Here is a 26,355-nt window from a genome sequence, read left to right as displayed (position 1 = left end):
AATATTAAATACGTAATATAATATGCGTATATAATACGCCTAATATTGATTTTTAGAAAATATTTCAAGTTTTAGAAGGGTTCAATACCAAATATTTTTCTTTCCATTGAAAGTTTTTTTATGTTTATTGAAGAAAATGCATGTTAATTTTTAATAGTACAGTCTAATACTTGTCACATAATATATTATACTTAAGTATTATGAAAAGTATAAAATATTTTTATAAAATACGTTTAAACATCCACAGGTGGAGATACCAACTATTTGCTCATAAAATATACTATTCACTGAAATAGTCAAATTCCCACCAGAAAAATAGGGCCACTATAGGAATAACAATTTGTTGAGCAACAAATGGCCGACCTTTTTAAAAAATACAAATTGGCTAGTTTCTCTAAAATTTGGTAGGGCCTATTACGGCCTATTGTTTTGAAAAACAATACCCTGCGAATTATTTTGTTTAAACTTATTTCTTTAACCACAATTCGTGGTTGTTTTCTTTTTTTCATGGTTATTTATGGTTTTCAATTTAAACTAAATTTAACATATTTTCTTTCGAAAGACAATTGTTTATAAATCATAAATTTAGACGTTATATGTATTTCCATTTTGTAATAACAATACATTTGACGATGTCATTTATATAATAATAGCTTTTCAATTTATAGTTATGAAGTCGAGCCCATTAAATTCAGTACACTCGAATAGGTATGGATTGAGAGAGTAGAATTTCCGGTTCGGCTTTGGATGCGAATATCATAATATTTATGGATATTAGAAAAAAAAATAGGGGAAAAAGCAACTCAACTGTAAATTTCCATATTTTTGGTGTTATATATTGCCTAGAGTATCGGTAGTATATAAATATACTTTATCTTATAATAATAGTTCTGCTGTGTAAACTGTGCAGTCTGTGTAGGTACTGTATGTAATTTATAAATCTAAAATTTTACAATATTTGTATAATTATAGTAAGTAGGTACCTACCTAAAATAAATTAATATTTTACATAATTTATACATATATTTTAAGTACCTATTTTATTATTAATAATATCGTGCTTGACGAATTTATATGTTGATAACATTATCAATATAATTTATATAAATAGTAATTAAATATAAAATGCATTAAAATGTATTCTTCCCCTCATTACTGATTAGTGATTAGTGATTACTATTAGAAAATCAGTGTCTATTTTGTAAGTTATTTTAAGTCTTAACTGAAGGTTCATTATTTATTTAACTGGTTTATTTTGTATAAAGTACGTCATGAGGAAAGTCATTACCAAATCAACTAAAAGCATTAGGATTTATGATTTTTAAATATGTAATGTACACAGTTCCAGTGGTGATCTGGATAGGTTTACGGGTGGGCAATACCCGCCTGGGCCTGGGAAAAATTTGAACTGCTTGAATAAATTAGGGTCGATAACTTATAAATATTTTATTGTACTAGCCTAAAATTGGGCCGAATTTTCTGTTTCTCCGGGCCCAATATTTATTCCTAGTCCGCTTCTACACAGCTTTAAAATATTAATTAGGTAGCTTAATTTAGTATAAGTATTTAGTACCATATGGTAAGATTTGATTACTACCTGTATACAGAATGAGATAAAAAATTAATTATGATAATATTATGCAATATTATATAATATACATACCATCTAATTTTAAATACTTACTGAATTAATTATAAATAAATAATTATATAAGTTGTAAATACACGTTTGCATCTTAAATTTTAATCTGGATTCTTTAAGTACTAATGCGATGCATTAAATAATGTAGATTTGTAGGTACTCTTTAATGTTTTGTTATACTCGTGCACAGTCGTACATAATATTTTCATCAACAGTAGTCAATTACTATTTACTAGTCGTTGACTATTACTTATTATTTTTTTCACTAAAATGCAATTCACGATATTTTTAAACAACAAAACAACATATTTAATTTATGAAAACAATAAGTGGATAAATAAATGAATGTATTACCGTCACTTAATGAAAAACCTATTGTTTTTCTTTGTACTGTTAGTTTTTAACTTAAAATAAAATCATACGGAAATGCAATGGATTACAGGACTGATCAATGATGACACTATAAAGTTGTGTTTTGGTATTTATGTATCCGTAGTCTGATCGAGTTATTTTCGACGTACATTTAACGTTCGTTTCATTGATTCATGGTAGATATACAATAAATAGGAAAAGTGGAGAGAATAATGTAATAACACATTGTTGGATACGGAAACTTCTCGCGGGTTAACCTTATTGAATCGTCACGAGGTTGTGGTAAAATGGTTGAGAGGGGGTAGGAGGGAAAGAGAACAATAACGAGGCCAAGTAAAGCGACTAGTGTTATCCAATGAAAACGGTACGTGTATATTTTTCTCTTTCTTCTTCATCTCAGACGTCTCCTATTTTTTCGTAACAAGGACAACGGAAAGAAGATTTAAATTGGCGCAAAATCATGAACCCAAAATAATTTATCCATCTTTCAAGCACCGTCCCAGATGATGGTTAGTCTACAGCTGCGTTTGATAATTAGGCGTTGTATTATATTAAACAGGTTTAATATATTGTATATTATACAGATTACAGATATTATGAACGAATTAAAAAACATTATTCCTCAAAAAGTATTAGTACAAATTACCGGGTAATGTTTTTTGCGTTTGTTTATATCATTATATCTCTAATAAAATCCCAGCGTTGTTTAAAATAAACGATATTTATTCTACAATAAGCACAAACAGTCTAACCTGCACGAGAAACATCCCGTTAACAATTTTTTTACAGACTGGCAAATATATAATCTATAAAATATATCTCTAGTTATTTTTCTTTGAATAATTAATCTTCACCTTTCGATATAAAGTAATAATATGCAATGTCTGTGAAGACGCAGGCAAAATGCAGTGACCTATATTAAAACGGAACAGATGTTTCTGATGCGTATTGAAACATTTCTATAGAAATATCGCATTTAAAACTGTATTAGAATACGCTTCCATTTTCATTTATTATTTTTAACTTTTCACTTTAATAAATTAATTTGAGTGTTCGACCAGTTATAAATGCTGCACGCTGGATACAATATAACAAAAAAATAATTTGATTTAATTAGTATAGGTATGTTTTTATTTTGAAATATCCTTCATAATAATTTTTTTTTTCCATTGTATAGTGTCAATAATAGACAAGTCATTATAAATAAAATAATTAAATGTTTTCTTTTATGTTTCCGTGTGGTCTGATTCAATTTTAATGTACCTGAATCATATAAACAGTATTCCATGTTATAATGAAAAAAAAATAAAACAACCTAATTAGGTAGGTAGTCTATATTCTCCATCTCATTTTCTTATGAATTCGAACTTGGTACGCAAATATGATTGCGTTTTGGCTGCATTTAATATATACATACATATTATTTATACCATAGACCTAAATTAAATATACATAGACTTATTGTCTATTAATATATGGAATAAAATGTACCTGCAGTGCTTAGGTAAAATCGATTTCCGGAATGAAATGTGTCTTCGCCTGGGATCCAGTGTATGCGTTATCGTCCGTTATCCGGACAACAAAATATATGCCGAGGGGACAGATGGTTAGCAGACGGCGTGGTAGAGACGCGTGCCCGGTTTCTCTGTCGACCCCCTCACTCTTTCTCTTTCTATTTTTTTTTTGTTTCCTCACCACCTGGCTTCTTTCCACGCAAACCCGAACAGATGTCCCTAGCATAGCGCAAACAGATCTACCAACCCCTGGAATATTCTGCGGCATGAAGTATTAGGTCTATAAATTCTTAATGATTTCACCAACCGCGTGTAGCTGTCCCCGGCTGGTACGACTCCAGAATAATCAAACCGTAATAATGTAATAATATATTGATCGCGGGTCCAAACTTCAAATGCAAAACTATGAATGAAAACACGGTTTAACAGTGTATGCCAAAAACACGGCCGATTTCTGTCGAAAATATATTGTATAATATGCGAAATGTCTGCCTCTCCGATCGTTATTTAATAAGGATATTTCAATATTTGTGCGTATTTGCATATACATCGTCGTATTTATTCTTTTCCAATGCAAAAGCGGAGACGAACAAATATTTACTGATACCTATATCGTTGTGTACATTCTATATGGGTATATTAAAACCTATATTATGTGTACCTATTCGATTTTCCACCCTTACAAATCGCTTTTTTCTCGTTTGATAATTAGTTATTGCTCGACGGACTTGTAAGTGTATTATGCATACTTTTTAGCAATCATAACGGTTTTTTGTGTAAACATATCTGCGATCATTAAGTATTTTCCCGCTTGCCTTCATTTATCATTTCTAGCGTGATTTATATTTGCTAGTTTATAAACATCTACCTAGTATTGTATATTTATATCACTATATACCTGACCATATACGTAACTGGCCACAAGTTTATATTTTCAAGAAACATACATTCATTTTTTTAAATGACATACGTATATAATACTATATATTATAATGTTTGCCGATTGCAGGGTAATTTCATTTCATTTCCCATGCAGTCCAATCACACGGAATATATTAGAACAAAAATACAAACTATGATAAATTCCATTAAGTATCCAACTATAAGGTAATCGGCTTGTGGAAAATAGTTCCATGGTAGTTTAAATATGATAATAAGAATATAATAAGAATAATACATTGTCATTTTATGATAAGGATATTCTTCTCCACAGTTTACCTGGTTGCCTCTAAAATTTCAAAAACATCATTATAATATACAATTATGCTAGGTGGCACAAAGGAATTTGATCCGTTTGATTCAAGTTGTTTATTTATTTTTATTTTTTGTCAATAATGAGCTCATATAACCTCTGTATGTTTAAAAAACTAATAGTTTAAATAGAATCAGTAGAGGTGGTTTATAGGTACCTACATTAAAGAAAAAAAATCCAAACACAAAATGATAGTGCTCAAACAACATAAATCGTATACGTTTGATTTAAAACGTTTTAAACATATTTAGACCGTCACAAACGAGTTCCAGATGTTACTCGTAGAAATTGTCTTTTGTTGTCGATCGACATTTTTCAGTTGAACCGTTGTTTGGTTAATGCGTAATATCGCGACAAGAATAAATTTGCGTGAAATGTTCGTGCATTATAAAACTTGTAAGGACTTTTCCTTGTTAGGCTAGGTTTCTGGATGTCGGTAAAATACCAAATAATATGTATCATACTAATATTATGGTGAAAATGCGAGATAGAATCCATTTTAGACATAGGTGATTTAACATAATAGTACCTATAATAATAATATGGTATAAAAATTATTAATCACATAGTGTTTTATAAACATTGTAAATATTATCATATATTATTGTACCTATATGAGTTTAATTATATAATAGTATAGCTCATTATATAATATTGACTAATTAATAAAAAAAATAAAAAACTTTTGCCCTAAATATCAATTGAATTCCCTAACTTGAATAAATTAACAAAAAAAGGAACAAATAAAATTGTTTATGTTTCCCTAAAAAAATAACGAAATTCTAATATGTTCCTTCATACGAAAATGGAACTTCGTTCCCGTTAAGTTCGTAGAAATTGAATGAAATCATTGGAACTAGTGCCTTATTGAACGCGTTCCTTCCAAACACTGATTACGTCTACTGTGGTCTTTACGTTCTGTGACGATATTTTTTACATTTTAGGTTATCCAACGTGTCAGTACGACCGATTGTCTTCTGAAAAATACAGTCGTATAGTTACCTACCTTATTTTTCGTTTTCGTTCTGTTCGCTCGATTTTCATTAGACTAAAAGAACCACAACATAATATCATAATATTATAATATGATTTATCGGTGGTGTATTTTGTTATTGTTTATTTATTTTTCATCGTTGTTATGCACTACATTGTCGTCGTCGTACGCCACGCACACTGCAATCTGCACACCGCTGAAACCTATGGCCGAGCTCCAAAAAACATAAAAATGTAATCATAAAGACAGAACGCACGTAACCCTTTTTTTCTCTTATTTTTTTTTTTTATCTATCTCGATAAGCATCTCCGCGTACCACCGGCCCGACGCCGCCGCCGACCGTTCCACCGTGCAAACAGTGCGTGACGCTCGCTACAGCTGAAAACGTTTCCCGTTCGCGCTCCATTTCATCGACCAAACCGTCTTCGTGACTTTTGGCTTGTGTCTTGTGTGATATGTTTTTGGAATTGGTTTTTTCGGGTAAAAAAATGAATTACACGTTGTATAATGTAATAGCTATAAGGTATTGGGTACATTGTTTCGAACCACATTCAGACGTCGCGTGGCATAGAGAACCGGCGGCGGCAGTAGCATTGGTGGTACCTACGAATAAGAAAAAAAAACAATCCGTTAGAAAGTAGCCTATATATTTTTATATTGATCTTATATTAGCTTATTCGTCGAAAACCGATTACATTTTTACGTTCACTTTGAATTTGTTATGTTACTTTTATTTTAAGTAAGTATATAAAATATTATAATATTATCTTGTGTATAGCCATATACGAGTATGGATTGTATACTCTACCTAACTGTACATACTGTACTTATTTAAGAATACAAACCTATTAAAAATAATATTTTTTCCACGCTGCCGACTTATTCTAATTAGGGGACGTAATGCTAACGCAGTTCCTTCTCCGGTGGTTCTCGATACCACGAAAAAAAAAAGAAAGAAAGACTTATTCTAATTAACCTCACTCGATATTATTGCCAAGAATTTAACTGAGAAAAATATATTATTTTATTTTATAAACTAGACGACCAATGTGTGTAAATAATAGAAAAATGTATTTAGTTCTCTTCTTTCGTAATCTATTTTGATTAAGCTTATACTACCTATATATACTGTGTGAAACTATCTCCTATTCTATCTATGCCAATACTCTTTCTATTTTATGTCTCATTTCTTTTTTCTAAGTAAATATTTGTAAATCGTTACTTTTATATAAGTACCTATCTCGGTACATGTATAACAGTACATGATACACATATATATATTATATATAGCTACTTACCATTTTTACTTATTTTATTAAACTTTATCTTTTTTCGTTCTTCGCTGTACTAGTTTCTTCATGGCACTACATCAAATCTTTATCTAGATTTAAAAGCACAATAAATTTATAAAATTGTTTTTAAATGCTTATGTGAGTATACTGTATACATCGTGTGTGTTAAATTAAGTTCCGTTCTATTATATATAGGTAATAACATTTAAAATACATTTAAATACACATCAACAATATTTTTGTTTTTAATTATGGTCTACACCTTTGACAATTAGTAACTTATAGACAGAGGTATATGATTTATGATTTATCTATATAGGTATTTATATTAAACTATTCTTAATTAGAATTTTTTGAAATTTGAATAATAATATAAAATTACATATTTTATATAATTAAGTAACAAAATATTGCAAAGTAGTTAAGCTGCAGATTCTATTTTACCTACATAATTTTCACAGCCCTATTAAATATATTTTATTAGATCTTTGTAATTATTAACATTAGTAAGATAACTAACAATATAACAATATTATTATTTACATGTAAGTAAATTACTAACATTCGTAGCAATATTAGAAAATGTACCTGTATGTATTATAATGTATAAGACAACTTCGCAACAATGTTTCTTTATAAAATTGTATTGACGAAAAATAATGTTTATATGCTCAAATTACCTACTTACAATATTATTATTGTTAGTTGATTGTTTATAGAGGACAGTAGTTATAAATATAATATAATATATTGATATACTTTAATTCAAATTTTAAACATATAATTGAGATAACTTAACAGTTACTACGTGGAATTGAACATTTTCATTCTAAAGACGTATCAGAGGAGTGAGATTATTCGATAATTTAATCGTTGTCTGGGATAAATATAAAATTAAGTATTCAACATTACTGTATTAATCGGTAATAATTTAAATAAAACACTAGAGAAACTTTTTTGATTCAATCTTGGGGAATATTGTATTAACTAATCTATTATTCAATCGGTCATTTTGCGAGCTATGGTTCAAAATTAAAATTGATTTAATATTTATGTTAGGTACTCAGTTTCTCGGCGTAAAGTAGGTACTTATTGGTAGAATACAAAATAAAATTGTTTGGTAGTTTTACATCAATTGGTTATTTTTTTTTTGTTAAAAACAATTTTTATCAAAAAGAAAAAAGGCTAAAAAAACAATTTCCGATATGATATAATTTAAGAAACGATAAGATATTATGTATACAGTTACCCTGTCACTTGAATTTCACAATATAATAAAATATAATATTTAACCAATATAGGACGTTTTAAATGTGATTAAAATTTGCATAAGTTTTATTTTTTATGTGCTTGGGTCGGCTTATCCGTATAATTTTTCACTGATACGTGTACCTATATAGATTGAATTAAACATTTTTTTCAAAAATGTGTAGTTCACAAACTGATTTTCTGAATAAACTTATTATACGTGTGTACTGTGTATATATTATAATAGTGTAGCGTTCACTGTTCAATCAATAGATCTAAAAAGAACTAGTTAAACGTGGAATTTAATTTCATGAGTATACAGCAACACATTGTTATATTAAATACCTAAACCGTTGCTGATTTTAGCGCTTCGATCGAGTACTTTAAATTTGAAAGCTCTATATAAACGTAATATAATATCGCCGCTACAAGGGTTTTGTACAGTGAATTGAGGGCAATTTCAGTGTAAATACAATCGTACACTGCGTTATTAACAATCGTTAATTTATCGTGCTCGCAAAATGTATACGCGAGTGATTCGCTTGGAAATCGGTTAATGGATTTTCACCGGCACTGTCCCACAATTCATGTAACATTGTCCTACTCTTACATTTTAACATTTATACAATACACATATACATATAATATATTTATAATACGGATAACATTTTGCACAAATTGCACGTGTTAGCGTATTGAACCGGAACTATTGGATTATTTTTTCTAACAGTTGATGAGTTTTGCGGGTTTTTTTTCGGTTTGTTCGTAATCGATTCGTGATTTAAAAACACATTATTTATATTCGCACACCGGCAGTAAAGCAGCTCCGCATACAGAACTAATCGAATACACTTTGCTACAGCAGAAAATCCCAATCGCCCACAAATAGATTCAAAAACGTCGAAATAATATAAGGTCTACCACGGAAATGCCCCTAGATTGCTGTCATTTATGAGCGTTTGAATAGCCATCAATAATAAAACGTAAACAAGTACTTATCGAAATTACTGTTTATTTAAACACATACCCAATATAATAATATTATACACGTTGACTTACAGTGTAAGTATATACGTATACTTCAATACAATATAGAAAGTCTAAACTGACGAGATTCATTCCCCGCGGTAGATTAATTATTTCGATTTCTTACCGCACGATAATAATAATAATAAAAATAGTAGAACGAGCGGGCGAGTTTTATCTTCGATTAAAAACTACTATACGGCGTCGTTTGCGGGAATCATTCCAAAAAAAGTTAATCTTTTGTGCGGGTGCGGATATCGACTGTCGCCGCTGAACTTTAATTACGATAACGGCCAGAAACCACTATAATATACAACTGCGTAGGTACTATTAAATAAATAACGGAAAAAGAAGAAAACGACGATTGCTATACCGAGATAACGCCCGAGTTTTTGTGACGAGAGAAAGAGAAAATATACTATAAATATTAATACATCATAGTTATACCGTTTGAATTGCTTCCATATCATACAACTCTTGTGGGCTCTTTCTCGATGATTACCGATCAATCAGCACTAATACGTACCAATACGTACGCATTGTGCCATTGTGGTCTACGTTTGACTGCTACTATATTATAAACTATTAGCTAATTTTGGCTTTTACTATTTATACAGCTACAGGGAGGTACTTGACAAGTCCAATAAAGGGGGGGAGGGATATTTTGCATATCGGTAGCCAGGTAGATACACATGCACATACACAGTTCACTTTTTTTGAGTTGATAATAAGTACATGAAAAGTAGTTTTAAGTGCCATACACTTGTATCTATAAGAAATATTAAATTATGTCTTATATTTACTAAAATACTAAATACCGCCATTGACTTCAACTCTACTTTACTAATGACGTTACAATAGGGTAAATCAGACAACGATGACACTAAATACTACTACTACATATACTATTCCTACTACTACCACGGTGGCGGTTGAGATTGGTGATGTTGTGTGCGCTGCAGAGTGCGAGCTCATCGTCGCGGAATTAATACGTTCCGGACCATTTAATCCGTGCCGTCCCCACAATGGACTGCTCACTACAGCTAAAGTTGCGGGACGTCTTATCACTGCTCGTTCCGCGTCGCTGTGCTGATAAGGCGTGCCCGCGTTTCCATCACCGTATACTATTATTATTATTATTATTTTGTGACGATTAATAGTACCACCGCCGTCACAGATAACGGAATACGCGAACCGAGCTTAACCTCATAATATTTAGTAAGTAAAATGTATGCATGTATGTGTAAATAATATAATAGGTACGTGTATAGCTGAATGTCGGGAGAAAAAAATCAAGGCAACGAGGGCGGGGACTGAAAATCCAGCAGAAAATAAATAATAAAACTTGGCGCTCAGACGATATTAATTAATATTTTTTTTCTCTTCTTTCACTTCGGGATTTTAACGTTATACATTCTCGCGTGCGGGTTACCTAATTAATTATTATCATTATTATTATTTTTCATTTTAATATTTTATAAAACAGCGTCACCGTGTATTGTGTGCGCGCTTTTTATTTATTTTTTTTTTTGAAAAGGCACGCCCCAAAGAATAAATCGCGAAACTAGAACGTCGACGAGGGTTGGCTCTGGCGATAGAAGTAATAAAAAAAATACCAGATTTTATAACCAAAATAATATACCGGATATATTATATTAATTTATATAGGTATATAATATAGATCCATTCTGCGGCGCAGCAGTGCGTGCATAGAACTCACAGAAAACGGTTCGTTGTTGAGTTGTGGGTGAAAGGCAAACGAGTAACACACATACACATATATAGAGTATAAACTATATTTATATACATATTGAAAAGAGGGAGAGAGAGACCGCTCTGCCACCAACTTCCACTACCTATATAATATAATAATAATAGCTTAACGCGTCTATGTCGTATGTTAAACCTGAGACACGACCGCAGAACGAATTGCATTGTACACGAACGCCTTGGACAATATAATATTATATACGTATTATATCCATTATGTTTTGTCAATTTTTTGATTTCTCTGTATATACTATACCTACTAGCTATATATACATATTATATATTTATTATACACAATTTTAATAATATTATGATAAACCCGAACTCTTGGCGGTAGTGGCCGACATCACGACAATGTTATTGGTCGACGGGCCAATAAGGAAATCTGTTGTCGTCATTTGCATATAATATTTTTCTAAATGTTTCTTGGCAGTGGTATTTTCACTCGATCGCGAAATTGTCTTGGAGCGAAAATCTGGCGGTGGTGCAACCGTGCAGGTGTAAAAAGCGTTGACAGGACCCAATTTGTTCGATGCGAAATTTCACATCATAAAACTCGAGGAAAAATTGTTGTTCGTTGCTTTCTAAATGTTCAGTTTGATATAGTAATAAATTAACGTTGGACAAAATAATAAAAATAATGCACAACGCTAACGAAGACATAACTTAATGAAAGAATATGTGAACAAAAATGTGGAAATAAGTTACAAAATTGCTGTCGAAAAGTATTATATTTAAGGGCCACCCTGACACAGCTAAGACATTTCGAGACATTTATTAACGCTATAAATGGACAACAGTAAAAAATAACATTCTATATAATCTATATAGATGTCGGAAAATATTATAAATATGATATATGTTTACTGAATTATGATTCTCGAGTTAACGAGCTATCAAAAAATACATTTATTCGATGATTAATACTTCGATTTAGTATAATTCGTTTTACTAGACGGCTGCTGAAGGGATGAATGAAGAAGAAATTTGAATCCGTAAAAGTTTACCCGCTCGCCACAAGAGCTGGGTAATAACTATGAATTATGTTCCAACTCTGCACATTATACTATGTATATATACATTGTTTTGACCATTTAAATTTGTATAAACGTGCGATTATTTTTGAAACATGGTTTCCAGTAAATCAAGACGTATTATATATTTTACGATATTAAAAAAATTACGATTTCCATCAAGTCCATTCGAATTTAAAGTTTTAAAAAGACGTCATGGATACATTACAATACCTATTATGATTGTTTTAACTTCTGTCTTGCAGATATACGGAAACATCATGTCGATAGATTTTGGGCACCATTATATTTAGATTTTAGGTACATATATGGACACTGGAATTACCTCTCATATAATATACATACCTAATATATCAACAAAACAGAACTTCGTTTTTTATAGATATACACTAGTTAATAGCTATTATAGTTAACTAAACTGAGACGATAAAATAAAAACAAAAAATATGAAGAACAAATGGTCGTCGACATTATTGTAATCTGTCTTCGTACTTTAAAGAATATAAAAATAAGATACATGCGCATATAATATGAGTGGAAAAAAGTGAATTTTTGTGCTTGGTCCAGTTATACACTTCTTGTTGTTACGTATCATCATGGCCGTCGTCCGATATCATCGACCTTGAGCACAACCACTTATATATGTATAGTGTATACTATATAGCAAGTGCATAATATGTATACCGACTTGTCGCACGTATTCATCGTTTTAAAAACGAACGGTTTTCTCCTATTTTGTACTTATATTATTATAATATACTAGCCGAGTGTGTGTGCCGTTCATGATACGAGTTAACGCGAAACGCGTTTTATACTTTCTTTCGTCGTCTGTGGCAGTACATTTTTTAGGGCTCGTGACACGGGTCTCCATTCTCTAAAGTCTAAATAAAGACGGCTGAAAGGTTTCGTGGTGTGGGTGTGCGAAGAGAGAGGGTTAGGAACGAGTGCTTTAGAAAATTACTTTAACCGGGTGAGCCACACCCATCACCTGTCAATTCAACCTCTACAAGACTTTTCTTATGGGGGGTTTTTTTTTTTGTTATTATACTTTCTTATATAGAACACACGCGTTTCCTGCCAACAAAAATAGCCTATACCTGCGTGTATTTTATTTCTATCATCCCTTCTCGCCTCAGTATGTTCCACGTCGGGATATATATAACGGTCGATCCAATCGGTAATCGGATCGGTGCCCGTAGAAATGGACGATGGGTTATGAAAAATGATCTTCTTCGGCCTTACTCGGATTGCGGAGCCTAGAAGGAAAAAAACTCACGGACATGTATGTTTTTGACGACATCGTATTAAATATCATACCAAGATAAATCCACTACAAACGTCTATTTTTAAATAATAACGTGGAAATGTCATTCAAATTCAATTTTTATAATAACATAATGTTCACGTCACGAATATTTTGCTTAGAAATGCTAACTCTGTATTCAACATTTAATCGACATTAATGTTACTATCCATTTACTCAGCTCTTCGAATCATTATATGACACTTTGGGAGTGGAAACTGTTGAATAATGTTCTACCGTGCACACATATAATAAGGCAAAAAGTCGTCACTCTCCAATATAATAGAGAACCGTAATTTCGGATCGACCACCAACGATGAATTATTGCTATAAAAAATTACACATATCAAATAACAGTATTTGTGGATACTATTCCACTATATGCAAATGTTATATTTTAAAAAGAAAAATAGGTTTTTAAATAATATTGAAATTCTGCTAAAGATCAATATTTATCTGTTTCGTTCGTTTCTTATATGGGTATAAAATACCATCGAAACCTTTTTTAACTTTTCTTTAAAGATCAACTATTTTTTGTATACTGACTGATATAACATAAACCATATTATACAAAATCGCTGAATGATACGTAAACTAAATTACCTAAGAAAATGCGTTTTTTTTTATGTTCAAATTTTATTACACCATGACACGATAAAACTGTATATATTTTTACATTATAATACCTAGATATATTTTTGAATTTAAATCTTTCTTTTAATTTTTATTAGATGTACCTATACAACAGTTCGTTATCATACAAAATATAAGCACTTTTTGTTGAAAATTATGTAGTTAAAGCCTTTCAAATATCGTTTGACGCTCGTCGTCTAGATACGCCAACCTTCCTTTTATAGCAATGATTATGTAGCCGTAGCAAATGTATGTGTACCCGGCCTAAACCTGTTTCACATTGCTATATCAAGCGTAAAAACACATTCAACCAATTGGAAAATTTTCGATTTTTTATAATATGTAATATAATAAATATTATTATTTATTATATAATACCGGCTCCTAACAAATTAATCATATTCAGTATTATTGTTTCAAAAAACCAAATATTCGATTTTTTTCATGTTATTTGTTCGTAGCTATAAACATAATCTTTTCATTCGTATTTTGACGAGGGGAAAGTAAAATATGAAGACCCCGAGGTCTCTTCAACACATTATAATAGAAATTCCTCACAAAACGACATGCGCGCGTTGCTGTGCTTTCGAATTATATCAGACATGAGACATCATCATGACAACACAACTGAAAACTGTGATAACAACAATAAAAATAATAATAAGAAAGCCGGGTCCTTTGACTGAAAGAGGGTTTGTTGTTAGACGGCAGGGTTCCCAAGGGCGGTCGGGCGGAGCTGGAAAAATCAATAGTTTTGTTTCAAATGCAGTACCAGCGCCCCCCTAACCTAGTGGCATATACACAAAACAGTTGTAAATTATTTTATTTACTTTTTACGCTTCTGTTATACTGCTGTACGTTATCACTTTATTGACCATATAATAATATATGTAATTTTCTAATTTATAATGAAATATCGGCGCCTTATAAATAATTCTCATCGTGGGTAAAAATAAACCCCAATTTAAATGACGATTCTAGAAAACGACATATACCTAACCTACATAATACAAAAATGCTCGCAGGCTGTAATATTTACTTAGAAACATGTTTTGTCCGATAATAAACCGAACGTGTCTTACGATTGAATTATTAATCATAATTCATCCGCATGTAAAATATTTATGCTTGAAAAATGAAACATGTATGTTGGTTTTGACTGTTAAGTCTTAACGCACGTTTAAAATTAATGATTGTTGACCTAACATAGGTGTTATTAGTAGTATTAACGTTGTGACAAAGAACAACACGAAATATAGGTTTAATCGCGTTTGTATTAATAATAACATGTGATGATGTATAGAATATCGGTTTAATGTGTTCAGCTTTTACTACTCGTTATTTTAGTTCCTCTTCAAGTATAGATTATATGTACCTATGCATCTATATCAGTCGAATAAAAAAGTTCAAGGAGCTGCCCATTGATCGAATATTTCCCGGCATGTCATACATGTTTTTAAAAAACAAAACGATAGAGTACGTTTCACGATATAATATTACACACTTAGATATGAGAGTGGCCGAAAAGGATTTTCCGTGTAAGCCCTAGGATTTGCTACCCAGGATTTCAGATTCGACCAGTAACTTCAACTACGTTATTTCTGGTGTGCCAGAAGACTGAATCAACTACGTTTTTGTAAATATACCTAGTCACCAGCTGGTCCATAGTTGACCTACCAATTTATTGGTTTGTCTAAGGATTTAAGGATAGTGCTTGGACGCATACACGGCGACAATACGGTTATATAATAATACATATTTCCAGAACCATGAATCTTTCATGCGACTGTCTACTAAAACTGCGGGTACTGTGGGCAGCCATATATTTAGTATACTCCTATACTTAATACATTAGATGTCAAGTCAAAGAAAATAGCTTACTATTTTCCTCGCTATTTTCTTATTATTGTTAGGTAGTTTTCTATAGAAATTAATTTCTATTTTCTATTAGTATTGAATTTATTATATGCATTTTACCCGTTATAGAACATTTTATAATATGATTAATCAGTTAATTAATTAGTCATCTCGTATTGTACCAGCTGTAATTATATACTTAAAAAATTGCACTCAATATTTTAGATTCAGAGTGGAGCGATAAATGTATTGATTTTACAATGATGTGTGTGTGTTTTTTTGTGCCTGTCATCACCTTTAAGGACAGTAAAAATACTTAGATTTTCTTCTACAGTATCTTTTCTGATAGAAAAGTGAATCTAGTTGGTACTTTGGAGGGTAGCAAAAATTCCTAATAGTTTTTGGTGTAACTCTAAAACAAATGACCGTGGATACATGAAATGTTTACTGGTTGTTTATATTAAAATATTCTAAACACTATACAATTTTCAAAAAATATGGATTTGTTTTGAACTGTTTACGGGCATTTTCAGTTTTAAAAAAAAAATTTTTAGTAGGTATTTATTTCTATGAATGTCAATAACATTTTATTTGTTGGGTATAAAATCTTGAAAATTTAATACAAGGCGTCAAGGCTCCTAATATATTTTTACAATGATATTTGAAAAATATTAAAAATACATAGGCACAATTTTTTTTATGAATATTTAAAGTTCCAATTTTGTCAAAATTTATCAAATTTAAAATTAAAAAATTTATAAAATGTTCAACTTTTATAGCTAAGGATTGAAAATTTAAGACAAGGTTCCACGTAAATAGGTTATACTATATAAATTACTTCATTCATAATAATATTATCATCAAATATACTTAGTAATATCATAGGCTGTCTTCGCTCAAAATCGTTTTTCTTATACAATTATATTATATCATTGAATTCAAATTTAACACAATCCGTTACAGTGACTCACTTGTAACCCACTGTACTTGCCACATTGTACATTTTCAAATGTTGTTGTTTTTTTCATATTTTACAACATAAAAAGGTTTCTTCATTTTTATCTAGAATAATATATTAGAGTTTATGCTGAGTAATCATTTTTTTCGGTCAACGTTCTCGTGTTAAAGACTTAACGATTCTGTATATTATGTTATGTATATATCACACATTACACTGTAGTATATATAAGCGTTGATCGATTGGCAAAATAGTTTTTACGTAAAAAAAATCGCACAGTAAGCGCCTAGCTGTGTAACCCTCTGAAAAATAGCTTTTTAGTGATGTTTTCCCTGCAGTATCTTTTATAGATAATAAATTATAAAAAAAATATATATCACGTTAATATTATACCGACCACTGCAGCTTATAATATCCGAAGTTGATACTATATTAAACATGTTTAAGTGGAAAGAACCTCTTTGGACGTTGCTAATGAATCACCGGATCATCGGATCTCGGTCCGATAGATAAATATTTGTTTGGTCGAACAAAGTAAAAATCGCAACGCCGCTCTTTTCTCATAATACATTTTATAATTTACCGATTCCGCTACAACCATCATGAACACTACAGACTCACTCTCTTTCACGCACATTATTTAATATATTTATATATATATATATAGGCATGTAGATATACACACGATAGCCGTTCGCCGCACAAACGGCGTCGGCGGCGGCGGCGGGTCGTACGAAAACGTCGAAAATCGTTACTTTTCAAGGTCTCCTACGATAATCCCCTCGTCTTTCACACACACACACACGTCGTGAACCATTCAGCTATATATAATATATATTCGATGTATATTATGATGTCTACTCTAATCCGCTGTTTGATTTCGCATATTGTTTTCGTATGTATACGTATTCGGTCCCGTTCGTCTTCTTCTTCTGATAATAAATTAATGATAACGCAATATTCACTGGTGATGATCGCATTCGATTATGTTAGGACCCAACCACAAAGTCGATCAATGAAAAATTAATGGGTCGTGGGTCTAATTGCACAACATATACACCTATATAATCAATATAAATTAAACATTAGTAGTTTTAGAATGGTGTATTGGGATTAACCATAAATATATTATGAATTAGAATAAATGTTGTAGATACTGTCAGAGTCGGTTTATAAAGTATTAGGTAGGTACCTATATATATATTATTAAAAATGAATTAATAAGCTAGAAAGTCATATTTTAAATAGGTAGACTTCAACGTGGACATAATTGGCCAAAATGCGAACCGACGATGACGTTTCCCGTAATACTGACAAAAAAGACATGGTTCCGTTTCTTTCACCCTTCCCACAAAACTATTAATCGAAATCCAAACAAAAATTATCATCACTTAGCCTTATTCATGGATAAACAACAATTCACAAGTATTAAACGTTTCGTGGTCCGCGACTCTATGTCATAGATCAGCGGTTCTCAACCTTTCTATATTCGCGTACCACCTACAAAGTTTAAACATTTTCATGTACCAATTGACCAAAAAAATGAATAGGCGATTTTACATGTATGGAAATTTATTTTATTAGTCTCTACAAAATTATAATAATATAATCACTTAATGTATAAAAAGGAAATTAAATATTTACAATATTGTTATTTATTATTCATATTATCAAATAAACCTAATAATATTTATTCTGAATAATGATCCATTCCATTTTTTTTTTTTTTTTTTATAAAGGGAGATTTTTTTAGCATATCATAGGTTGAGAAACGCTGTCATAGAAAATTTTTTTTATGTTTCGTATTTATAAGTATTATAACATTTAAGGCTTAAGGGCTACAATGTCACAAAAAAAGGTATTGAATAGTTTTTGTATTTTATTAATTATTATTGATTTTATTTTTAAATAGCAGATAAACATTGTAATTAAAGTATCTAGGTATGTACCTTATATTTTATGAGCATTTTAAGCCTAGATGAGGTGGGGAGGGGCTAAATCTCCATTATTTGCGCTAATGCATCATAAACCTATTTTATTTGCCTCTGGACGTACCTCGTTTGATATTTCTAAACGACATCGTAACTCGTATTTTGACCCAAGTCTTAGGGAACGCAATTTTGTGTAAATTGTTGTGTTTTAGCATTGTGCAGTATACCATATATTATTTTAAACGTCTGCGGCAATGTTCCTTGTAATATCATAATCCATAATATACAATATACACGTGTATATATTTTATAAGCTATACATAATACATTATTATGATTCCGGCACGTATAATAATGTGTATAAAACACAATATATTATGCCTAAGACAAATTTGTTATTTTACGAATTCGGAACACGCTAGCCGCGAAAGCACTTCCACTCACCTCTTGACCATCGTTTTTGAAAAATTGTGGTTATAACTACTGTAGTTGAAATGTCGATAATATAATATTATACGGAAAACACGGCGTATTGAAACGACGGTGTGCACGCGTGCATATATGTGTTATTATATTGTTATTTACTCTCTCGCTCGAACAAACGTGTAATAAATAATAATAATGTTTTAATATCGATCGGATTAATCGTCACGGTAAAATTTTACAAAATACAATATTATTACCTATTCACCGTGATTATAATATTATGGGTATAAGACAACTAGATATGTATTGGTTTGGTAGATTATTATCGTCGTCTTCGTGCACGGCGGACTTGGATTTTACCATATTATTATAATATCGTTGCCGATCGATACCTCCGCCCGCGCGGTTTAATGCGCCGTACGACTATTGCGGCGATTATTATTATTTCTCTTGACTCGATAATGTGTATAAAACTTAGGTTCGTATACCTATTATGTTATATTACTGTTTTTTTTTTTTCATATAAGATTTATATAGATATTATGCGACGTCGTCGCGGTCGTCACACACATACGACCATAATCGTATGCTCAGGTACATACAGGATTTAATTGCACGTGAAAGTATTATATATATCGTAAATATAAAATTAACTATTATGTATATTTTTCTTTCTTTATTTTGTGTCGCCGTCACCATGAAATCGCTTTTTCATGTAAAAACTTTTAAATTTCCCAAGCGTAATATAACACCTATATATTATTCTATGAGATTTTTTTATGGTTTTACACTTGTTTTTTGATTAAATATTAAACACAATTTTCCGTAACATTTTATTTTATGTATAATATACTGAAGTGTTTTTTGTTGGTGGACATCAACTTTTTATATAGTTTTAATCTGTAGAGGCGTAATTATTTCTAACGTTTCGTCGTAGTTAGTATCGTTATGTTTATTTATATATATTTGCGCGACGCTATTAAACAAATTTAACTTTTGCTCGTCTGATTAGCAAAACTTTTGGGTCCATGTATCATGATTTTTTAATCATTTTTGTTCGATAACCGTCACTCGTGATTATAATTGAGCTCCTCTCGTATTATAATGCTCTGTAATATTAATAGCGTACAGATATAGGTATTATGAGTATGGGATATATTATGTACCTACATGTGTATAACCTAAGTTATCGAAAACTGTGGAAGGGGGGGTAAATATTAATAAAAACTGCTCGTAAAATTAAAATTTCACAGTATGTGTTTGTGAGTACAAGCGTGTTTTAATTTATAATGTAGGTATATAGAAACGCCGAATCCGTTGCCGCCTGTTGAAATGTGATATTTTAAAATTCGCGTAATTAGTATTCGTGTACACGAAATGTATATCACGTTTCTCGAGGTAGTTTGAAAGCAAGCAAATAAAGCTGCAGTAGAAAATGAACGAGGTTTTCGTTTTTAAATACATATACCCAAGTGGACCGCCAGCATTATTATTATTATTGTGATCATCATACTATTACTATATACCTTCACTTTATTCATTTCTCATTTCACCGCGACGATAGGTACACGTCTTATCATATTAACGTGGAGGAACTCTCGCTGGCATATTTGCAGCGTTGAAAAAATACTAAAAACCTACTCCAAGCAAGTTTTGTTTCAGGTAGACAGTATAAGTGCATACCTACAAATGTCACAATTTTACAATACTTACATATTATTATTCTATTGTTCGCTCAAATTATAATTTAACCATTTATTATTATTAAGTATTCCTCTGTAGATACTTAATAGGCAATATCTCGGAAAATATAATGAATTCGATTTTTTTTAAATGTTGAAAAATTTATAATAGTCGTAAAATTTAAAAAAAAAAGTTCCTAATATTTTCTGAAATATTTTCTGGTCCACGGATAAGGATAACCTTACTCATCCTGCAATATATGATTGCAAGATTATTGAAATACTTGATTTGAAGTATAAAACTGAAATAATTATATAAAAGCATATACTATTCTTCCAGGAGTAGTGGATGATATTATGAAAATACTATGACATTCGATTTATGGAGTTTTATTGAAATGCTGAATTAATTTTATAATTTACGATTTAAAACCTTTCATATTAAAATTGAATATGTTATAGAAATTTAAATTGGACTTTAAATGACCGCAAATAATTTTATTTAAAAAAAAATAATAATTATGCTTATCGTTATTTTTATAAGGTAAAAAATGTTTATACGAAAACGATTATAAATTATCAATTTAAACTTTCTTTGTAGTTTTATTTAGTCGAGACCTAATTTTACCATTTAAATAATAACGTGGTTCTTACTTTTTTCGCGAGTGTTTTACTATTTCATATTATGGCTACATATTTAAATGTATATACAGTATTAAAATAACTATGGCGCCTAGTTCCTGCTGGCTGCACTGTATAGGTAATACATTATTAAATATTTTAAATACAATTTAAGACTTTTTAAACGACTATCATAGACCATTAAAATAATTTTTAAATTTTCTTAATATTTCAGGGGGGCTCTCAGCCCCCCCCCCCCCTGGCTACGCCACTGCCTGCAGCGTATATTATAATATACAGTATACACACAATACGTCCTGTATTACAAACTGCGAAATATTCAAATGACTGAGTATTTGTTGCAGTGTAAGTGCATACAGAAATTGAAAAGTCAAGTTAAATATCTCATTTGTGACGAAAGACTGGGTCCACAGCCAGAGCAGCTGTCGAGTGAATAGACGACAGAGACTAATGCGCGATGATTTTAAAAATAAATTTTCAAACAATCGCCGTGTGTTCTCATTCAACCACCTCTATATACGTTTTTTCGCTCGTTATTTTTATCTCCGGGGAAGGGGTCGGGGGCGGAGAGGAACTGGAAAATTACCAAGAGATTTTCGCTGAAAAGGAGGGGGAGCAGCCTTTTTGGCAAACATTGGACCCCGTGATTATTATTATTATTACTATTATTTTTATTATTTTATTTATTTTTTGCGTACACGCTCTGGCGGGTTCCAATTAAAAACTCTACAGCCGCCACCGTAATCGTGTTAGTGAAACGAGTTTACGTGCAATCTGCCTTGAAAAACCGTAGGTAACTATATGTATATATATATATACATCATACACTTCGGATGTAGATATATACATATATGTGTAAGTTCGCGTTCGCCTAGTTTACACAGACGCCCGAGGATATATTATATTATATTGTGTATGGAGTACACGTGACAAATTATTTAAGGACAGCGTATAGACTAGACTTGACGATAATGAAAATGCACATGTACAATCGTCGACTGCAGCAGTATTATAATTCTATATAATGATATATTTATGCAGTTTCTGTATCCTGAAGACATGCATGATTGCTGCAACCTGCAGGGTAAGACAGGGTGTACAATATAACAATACTTTGTATTACTACTATATAATATATTATTATGTATATAAATATAATTTTTATCAAACAAATATTATAGACTATAGTATAAGCCTCTTTTACAACGTAATGGTATTTGTTTAATGAGTTGGACTTTGAAAAATAAGACGCAATGCGCCTTCGTTCTCTCGTGTACTTTTTAGTTGAAAAACATCGGGTAATACGCGCATTTGTTGAAATTAATCGCTTATAAACGTGATGATGATGTATTTGCGTATAAAAACGATTAGTCCCCAAGTCGTTAGAAAAAAAACTCACTGTATAGGTGCATTAAACTAATTACTGCAGCATATAATAATAAATAATAATGACCCTTCTTAAATTTTTAAGATCGAATTAAGTTTGCCACCGTGGAAAATATATTTTGCTCTCGTTTTTCCCATTATCTTATCGAATTTTTCAGACGACTGAAAATGATTAACGAGATTTCGGAAACTGGTTGTGCACAATTTTATTGTTTTAGCCAGCTATATATAGTACCCATATCTCGTTATAATAATTACCTGTGGTGTTATGCAACGACGGAAACCAAAACAGTTATACTACGGTGGCGGTATATTCAGCTAATTACCAAAAACCGATATCACGCCGACAATAACGCCGGATAGTATTATATAACGTGATTTAGTCGTCACCGAAAATTTGAACATTACAGTGATCAGGAAAACAACAATAATTTACCACTCGTCAATGTCTGGCACAATGAACTTCGTGGAGTCGTGTGTACAAAATAATATGTAAACATATCATAACAGTTCGTCCAAATTTCAAGTTATACACAAAACCTGTAGTAGGGAACATCGTAGGCACTTTCGATAATTGTTGTAACGCGAAATAATGACTACACTATACATCTTATAATATATATAATTATGTCACCGGAAAACAATACGAATTTCGGCGTGTATGCTGTTTATAGCGTGGTCACTGGTCGTGGTGTCATTCAAACAAGCGTGCAGTTTTCACGATTTTAATGTTCTAAAATAATGCGCTTTTATGCGAGATGGTCTGCGCACACACAACAACAATAAAAATAATACATATATACCTAATGTATATATGATGGATATTATAATAGATATATGTAAGAATAAGACAATGGATTTTTTGCAGCCTTCGCGGTAGGTAAACTCGTATAGTTTTATAAATTATAATTTTATAAAGGTATTCTAATATGGACTGTTTAGAAAATACTCTCGTATGTACGAAATAAATTAATAAGAACATTGCCAGCGTAACGTTCACTCGCGTCAGATGAAAACGTGATGTACCGCGAAATTCGTATCGTTTATATTTAGAGCGATTTTTTATCGCGCCATAGATTCAATTAAAACCATTATTACTCGATATTTCCACCTAAGTTATGTTGTGTAGTTATGGTAACTGTGAAATATGAATGTAGTTCAATGTCACCGTCCTACGAAAAAACAGCTGATAACGACCATCACGCAGAAGTCCACGCGTTTATAATATTGGTATACTTCAAACCGATAATAACATATAAAAATACTTGAACTGCAGTTTAACGGTCTATAGAAAATTGGTGGATACACTTCGCACTTCGCATACTATGCCGGCGCGGATGCCCGTCATAACCTATGATTACATAATATTATATATATATTTCATACGCGCATAGGACATTGACCTCGAAGAAAAACTACTCATCTTCGTCCTTCCACCTTCGACGTCGGTTCCGCTTCAGCGCGACATCCAACTCCGCACCGTTTCTATTATATGTGTATAATATGCGAGCGCGTTCCTGAAAGTTTCAATAGCGACGCGAGTCTGGTATCAGCGGTAGTTATGTTTTGAATTTCTGCCGGCGAAATAATCGACAGCAGGACAATAGAATATTATACTGCGTTTTAGCGATTGACCGTATAGGTAGTAGTGTAATAAATGTATAATTATATATTATATTATACACCATACTGCGTAAACGTAATACGGTGTACACCCTCCAATGTTTAGGTTTATTGACACAAATTGCAGACGAAATAAATCCTTTATATTTACATACGAGGCCCATCTAATCCATTACGATTATTCTCTGAAAGCACGTTTAGCTTCGGAATATACTGCCGCGCCTTCGTTTGACGCTCGTTCCTACCTATACCTATACAGTTTCCCATCATGTAGAATCTATATCGTAGATGGTTGTACTTATTACCTAATTCCTACGATATAGTATGCACCCCGCACACACTCTAATCAACATACAGCGTGCTATATGTAATATAGTATTATATATACATTCATGTCGCGCTATATACTGAGTGCGTGTGTTTGGATTTTGCAGCCGCACCGAGTTTTACGCGTCTTTTTGGCAACGCGTCATCGATCGGCAACGCCGCCGTCGAATTCGCCGACGGTCCCTTCAGCGTAAACGGTCGCCACCACCGGAAAGTGCCCGCCGTCGTCATCAGTTGTACAACAAATAAAGGTCTCGCAAAAAAAAAAAAAAAATAGTAATAAATAACGCTTCGTTGCGCACGCCGTAACGAATATTATAATATTATTATATTATTATAATTTGTAAGAGCGCAGAGAGCCCGACACTCGTGGAATCTCTGCCGCGCGTTTACAACGTAAAATATGTATGATGATAATAATAATAATACCGAACACGGCTTCGGTGGGTTTGTGTGTGGGGGGGGGAGGGGCAAGCAAAACTATTTTGACCGTCAACCGTCCGGCGGCGGCCACGGGGATGGTTGTGTACGCGCGTGATGCGTGGGATATAGCGGCGCAGTGGCGTGCGGCGGCCGCAGTGGATGGTTGTCGAGAGGGTAGTGGTGGCGGCGGCGTGCCGCGGGGGTCGAGTATTGATTGGGCACCCCTTTTCACCCTACCACTGCCGCCTGTAACGCCACCACCGCTTTATCACTGTACGAGTGTTTGTCTGGGTCCCCCTCCTCACCCCGACGGCCCACAGACTATACCTACCTATATAATATACCTACCCTCCCGGCCGCCCACCCTACACCGCCGCCATCGCCCCGACATCGAGCGCAAGGATTAAGCTGCACCTTTTAACCGCGTGGTAGGCCAGTCAGGGTACGTTATTACAAGTCCTAGGTCGGGAATCATCGGTTTATTCAATAATAGAATAATAACACAACAGTAGTGTAGACGACGAAAAAACCGTCATCATTGTCGTCGGATTTACAGCGATCATGTCACCGCGTAAATCTCTGAGTTTAGAACCGATAATAGTTTTAGGTAGCTTCTCAGGATAATTCATCAGATATGCTCATCCCCATCGTTTATTTTTATTGCGCATTTATTAAATTTCTGATAGTGGTAATTTTTAAGTTCACTTAAATAACATATTATCAAATACTAATAGATTGATTTATTGTGCCATTTTGGGAATTTCCTGTAGAATGTGGTGATACAAACTTTTTTTTCTAAACATTGTTGACGGATAATTTATTGTTATGAAAATGTTGAGGGATCATCAATAGATGAATAATATAAGCGATTAGAACGAGTAGTGAAACTTACAATGTAGGTACTAAATATATTGTAAATATTAAATACTAAACATGATACTAAGTTTAAAAGAATGAGTCTTTGATGATTCGAAAATCGTAGTAGGTAATTAATAATAAGTAAGAAATAATATTAGCTAA

At 32.0% G+C, this 26,355-nt stretch overlaps 1 protein-coding gene across 5 annotated transcripts in view; it reads left to right on the top strand.

The window, feature by feature from the left end:
• Positions 1 to 26,355, top strand: part of LOC100169433 (RNA-binding protein Musashi homolog 2) — a 63,456-nt gene that overhangs the window by 5,705 nt on the left and 31,396 nt on the right. Inside the window, exon 1 of one of the 5 annotated variants that reach the window (XM_029491819.1) lies at positions 22,749 to 25,163. The exons of 3 other annotated variants lie outside the window; for them this stretch is intronic. The gene's annotated coding sequence lies outside the window, so the exon portion shown is untranslated. Of the gene's footprint in view, positions 1 to 22,748; positions 25,164 to 26,355 lie in introns of those variants that run through there. One more of the 5 variants, XM_029491820.1, reaches the window with a different exon arrangement.

This window comes from Acyrthosiphon pisum, chromosome A3 (genome assembly GCF_005508785.2).
Source record: "Acyrthosiphon pisum isolate AL4f chromosome A3, pea_aphid_22Mar2018_4r6ur, whole genome shotgun sequence".
Taxonomy (NCBI): domain Eukaryota; kingdom Metazoa; phylum Arthropoda; class Insecta; order Hemiptera; family Aphididae; genus Acyrthosiphon; species Acyrthosiphon pisum.
The sequence above is the reverse complement of the archived record's forward strand: the minus strand, read 5'-3'. Positions and strand labels throughout refer to the sequence as shown.